The sequence below is a fragment of the Propithecus coquereli genome, unplaced genomic scaffold, assembly GCF_000956105.1.
Source record: "Propithecus coquereli isolate 6110/MARCELLA unplaced genomic scaffold, Pcoq_1.0 Scaffold388, whole genome shotgun sequence".
NCBI lineage: Eukaryota > Metazoa > Chordata > Mammalia > Primates > Indriidae > Propithecus > Propithecus coquereli.
The window spans coordinates 1,842,240-1,848,137 of record NW_012149596.1 but is presented as its reverse complement, the minus strand read 5'-3'; positions in this window follow the sequence as shown (position 1 = coordinate 1,848,137).

Genomic DNA, 5,898 nt, shown 5'->3' with positions numbered 1-5,898 from the left:
AAAAGTTTAAAAAAATTAAAAAGTTAAAGTAAAAAAAGTTACAGTAAGCTAAGGTTAATTTATTATTGAAGAAATAAAACTATTTGTATGAATGCAGTGTAGCCTGAGCGCGCAGTGTTTATAGGAGTGCAGTAGTGCACAGTAACGTCCTGGGCCTTCGCATTCCCTCACCACTCACTCGCCTGCCCGCGGCAACTTCCACTCCTGCAAGCTCCATTCATGGTACCACTTTTTATCTTTTATACCGTATTTTTACTGTACCTTTTCTATGTCTAGATACACAAATACTTAGCATCGTGTTATATAGTGGCCTATAGTACTCAGTACAGTGACACGCCGTGCAGGAGTGTGGCCTAGAAGCGAAAGGCCGCCCCATATAGCCCGGGTGTGCAGTGGGCTGTACTGCCTAGGTTTGCGTGAGCGCACTCTGTGATGTTCCCCCGACGACGAAATCATCCAATGATGCGTTTCTCAGAACGGATTCCTGATGTTAAGCGGGTGTGACTGTATTTGTCTCTCTGTGCCTGGCCTATTACACTTAGCATCATGTCCCCAAGTTTCATCCATGTGGTCACGTATGGCAGGATTTCCTTCTTTTTTAAGGCTGAATAATATTCCATCATATGTATTCACCACATTCCCTTTACCCATTCATCCTTCGGTGGACATTTGGCTTGTTTCCATTCGTGGCTATCGTGAATAATGCTGCGGTGAACAGGCGGGTGCAGATATCCCTTTGAGATAGTGGTTTCCTTTCTTTTGGATATATACCCAGAAGCAGGATTGCTGGATCATATGGTAGTTCTATTTTTATTATTTTGAGGAACCTCAATGTGGTTCTGTATAGCAGCTACACAATTTTACATTCCCACCAACAATGTACAGGGGTTCCAGTTTCTCCATATCCTATCCAATATTTATTATCTTGTTTAAAAATAATAGGCATCTAAAAGATGTGAGGTGATATCTTGTTGTGTTTTTTTTTCTTTTTTAGAGACAGAATCTTGCTCTTTTGCCCAAGCTGGAGTGCAGTGGCATCATCACAGCTCACTGCAACTTCAAACTCCTGGGCTCAAGCTTCTGCAGTTGGGGCTGCAGGGTACAGGATAGCCTTTGCTCACATGTCTGGCAGCCGGCAGGCGACTGGGTCTAGCAGCGTTCTCCACTGGGTTGGCTTACCTCTGCTCCAGCAGGCTGGCCCGGGCCTACCGTCCCCAAGAGCAGCATGTGTAAGCACTTCCCAGGCCTCTGTTTACCTTACAGTTGCTACTGTCCCATGGGCCAAAGCAAGTTCTAAGGCCAGCTTAGATTCCAGGAGTGGAGAAATAGACTCCTCCTCTTGATGGGAGGAGCTGTAAAGTCACAGGAGCACAGATACAGTGAGGGTTGGAGAATTCGGGCCATTCTGCAACTTACCACAAAGAGGTTTGGTTTCTAAGCATTAAATGCTTGGAGGCCTCTGGGTGTTACTTAAGTTGATTATGAATTTTGTTTGTCAAAGTGTGCAGACATAAAACCTATAATTTAACTGAATCTTCCTGCTTTTTTACAGGAATTTATGTTGCTTTTAAATGGAATTTAAATGCTTTTTACAAATTTATTTTGCTTTACATTATCTGATTCTCAGTATGATGCTGAATTGGGGCACAGAAAGGAAACTGCCTCTAAAGTCTTAGATTTGAGGAAACCATAGATCATTTAGGACTTTCTTTGGAAAACGAAGACCTTTGCTTCAGTGGCAATCCTCCAGGCTGAGCCTACATCTGATTCTGATGGGGCTAAAGCTTCCTGTAACTTCACCCCAACGCTCATATGGGTGGTGGCCTGGACGACACTCATGTGACACTCTGCATTCAGTTCCACTGTTAATAGGAACTACTCTTACTTCACAAGGAGCAATGAAGTTAGAGAAGTTAGCTTTGTGGCTCAGCTGGGGGTTGGGAAACACTTGTTCACATGTTTTCTGGAACTTAGGTTGATGGAGGAAACTTGAGTTCGAAGGATTAAAGAAGCAAACCACAGCCTGAGCCATCCATCCCAACTGTTTTGCCCTCCCCTCAGCACCTCCATTCTGTTCCTGGGCTGTGTGAACTCCCTTTGCACAAGCAAAAGGATTGAAATGGCTGGGCTCCATCTAGCATGTAATGAAATATATTAAGAGAATAAAGGATAAGAAAAACACATGATTGTCCCAATAGACATTCGATGAAATCCAACACCTTTTCATGAAAAAAACATATGACAAACTAGGAATAGATGTGAACTTCCTCAACCTGACAAAGAGCATTTACAAAAATATCTCCAGCCAACACTGTAATAGTGAAAGACTGAATGCTTTCACCCTAAGACTAGGAAGAAGGCAAGGACGTCCACTCTCACCATTGCTAGTCAACATAATACTGGAAGTCTTAGCCAGTGCAAAAGGCAAGAATAAGAAAAAAAGGCATATAGATTGGAAAGGAAGAAATTAAACTGTCCCTATTCACAGACAAGATTGCCTATGTTAAAAATGTCAAGGAGGCCGGGCGCGGTGGCTCACGCCTGTAATCCTAGCACTTTGGGAGGCCGAGGCGGGCGGATTGTTTGAGCTCAGGAGTTCGAGACCAGCCTGAGCAAGAGCGAGACCCTGTCTCTACTAAAGATAGAAAGAAATTAATTGGACAACTAAAAATATATAGAAAAAATTAGCCAGGCATGGTGGTGCATGCCTGTAGTCCCAGCCACTCGGGAGGCTGAGGCAGGACTATCGCTTGAGCCCAGGAGTTTGAGGTTGCTGTGAGCTAGGCTGACGCCACGGCACTCATTCTAGCCTGGGCAAAAAGAGTGAGACTCTGTCTCAAAAAAAAAAAAAAAAGAAATTAATCATATTTGTATATACTAGCAACGTACGATTGGAAACCAAAAGAAGTACAATAGCTCAAATAAAATAAAATATTTAGTTTTAAAGTTAACAAAATCTGTGTAGGAACTATATGCTGTAAACTACAAAGTGTTGAAAGAAATCAATAAGGCCTAAACAAATGGAGAAGACATACTGGGCTCAGGGACTGGATGACTCAGCATAGGAAAGATGTCAGTTCTCTTCAAATTGATCTAAGTATTTAACGCAATAACAATCAAAATCCTAGAAGGATTTTGTGTAAATATAGAGAAACTGATTCCAAAATTTATATGGAAGGAAAAGGAACTAGAATAGCTAAAAGAATTTTGAAAAGGAAGAATAAAATTGGAGGAATCACACTACTCAAATTTAAGACCAAGTGAGTGGCTTTAGGAGGCCGAGGCAGGAGGATCACTTGAAGCCAGGAGTTTCAGACCAGCCTGGGCAACATAGCAAGAACCCATCTGTACAAAAAAAAAAAAAATAGCTGGTCATGATGGCATCTGTAGCCCTAGTTACTCAGGAGGCTGAGGTGGGAGCATCACTTGAGCCCAGGAGTTTGAGATTACAGTGAGCTATGATCATGCCACTGTACTACAGCCTGGGTGACAGAGTGAGATCCTGTCTCTTAAAAAAAAATTAAGACTGTAGAACCACAATAATTAAGACAGTGTGCTACTGGTAGAAGGACAGACTCGTAGATCAATGGAACAGAATAGAGAATTCAGAAATAGACTTGCACAAATATTGGCACTTAATTTTTGACAAAGTTGCAAAAGAAATTCAATGGAGGCAGGAGATTTTTTTCAACAAATGGTGTTGGAACAATTAGTTATCCATATGCAAAAAAAACGAACCTCATTGGATCATAGATCTAAATGTAAAATGTAAAACTATCAAACTATTAAAAGAAAACATAGGAGAAAATCTTTGTAACCAGGAATTAGACAAAGAGTTCTTAGATGTGACCAAACACCACAATCCATAATAGAAAAAAATGATGAAATTAAACTACATCAAAATTTAAAACTTTTGCTCTGTGAAAGACGCCATTAAAAGAACGAAAAGACAAGCTACAGACCAGCAGAAAATATTTGCAAATTACATATCAAAGGACTTGTATCCAGAATATATAAAGAACTCTCAAAACTTAATAAGAAAACAAACCAGATGCTTTTGTAGTTCATAAGTGTGATGATTCATGCTCATGTGTCAGATGTGCCTCCCTCAAACCTTGTTATGATGTCAGCACATTGCCCGTCTGACATGAAAAAAGAAAAAAATCCAATTTTTAAAATGGGGAAAAGGTTTGAATAGATACTTCATCAGGCTGGGGACGGTGGCTGTAATCCCGGCACTTTGGGAGGATGAAGGGGGAAGATAGCTTGAGGCCAGGAGTTTGAGACTAGCCTGGGCAATATAGCCAGACCCTATATCTAATTATTTGGAAAAAAAGTAAAAACAAGGAAATAACATTGGCAGCATTGTTTTAAGGGTAATCGATGACATGAAGGTGTGAAATACTGTACATGGTATGATTTTTAATTGTATAAAAGAAAAAATATATTGTTTATAAATTATCTATACTTAAATATATCTTACAAGATGAGTATTATATAGATTGTACTGATGAATCCAGGGCATTTTGTATCCATGCTCATATATATTAGATATAATTACTGTATGTAAATAGATATAGCCTGAAATTATGCAAATCAAGGCAATAATAGTGGACATATTTCTAGAAAGTTAGGTTGAGAGTTGAAATACCTTATTTGATATGTTTCTGTATTTCTGAATTTTTCACTATAATCAAATGTTACGTTTTTATTTAAAATTGTAAAATATGCATTCACAAGTTAATGTGACTGGAGAACTGCATGTTATATAACAGTATGACAGAAGTGAAAAAATACCATCCAAAATGATATGTGCAAGTAAGCCCAGTTTTATAAAAATATTTATGTAAATATAAACATGGACATTTAGAACGATACAAACATTGAAAGTACAGAAATAAATTATTCCTCGGGTGTTGAGTGCGTGTTCGCCATTCATTTCTCCCTTGTAGTTCCTTCTTTTCTGAAAAACTTGCAAGCCTCATGGATGAGGCTTTTCTAGGGATAAGAGAAAACATTGTCTCTGAGATGAAAACAAAGGAAATAGGATACTCTGGTTTCTCTCCAGATCGTATAAATCTTTCGCCTTTTAGAGGAAATAGGAAGCAATGAAAAGCTATTTAATAGTAGGGGACAGGGCTCTCCTTCCAATGGTCAGTGATAAAACCACAAGGCAAAACTGTCCCTCACCTCTGACTGGATCCCGCGCGTGCGCGCACGCAGGGACGTGTGTCCCTCTAGGTGAGCATTGTACAGTGCACAGTGATGAACTGACGGGGACCCTCTGGCCGGTCATGTGAGGACCTGTGCCAGATAGCTACTTTATACTATAAGCAGCTATCTGGCACCTGGCCTAGCCCAGAGGTTCTGAAACTTTAGCGCCCATCAGAATCCCCTGGGAGGACTTGTAGAAACACCGACCCTGGTCCCCATCCCCAGTTTCGGGCTCAGTGGGTCCTGGGGCGGGGTCTGAGAATGTACATTTCTAACAGGTTCCCAGAGATGCAGCTGCTGCCGGTCTGGGGACCCCACTTTGAGAACCACCGGCCTAGCGTCTGGGTCAGCAAGTGGAGGACACCGGGAGGCTGCAAGGTGCATGAGGCCTGGGCCTCGTGGTTTGCTGGCTGGAGATGTACTCCTGCGGGCCTCGGGTTCCCTGGAGTTTGGTGTCCTCAAGCTGGCAACTTGCCAAAAGGGAAAGCTGCGGGGATCTCACGTACAGTGAGCCAGTGCGGGCTCACACAGCCCAGGCGGGGCAGAAATGGAATTCTAGGTGTGATGTCCGACTAGAGCTCGCAGTTTAGACCTCCGAATGATCTCAATGCAAAGAGGAAACAACACTGCCTTAGCTACAGCAGCTGCAGCGGCGCGAGCAGGGGGCAGGGGGTGGGGGGCAGG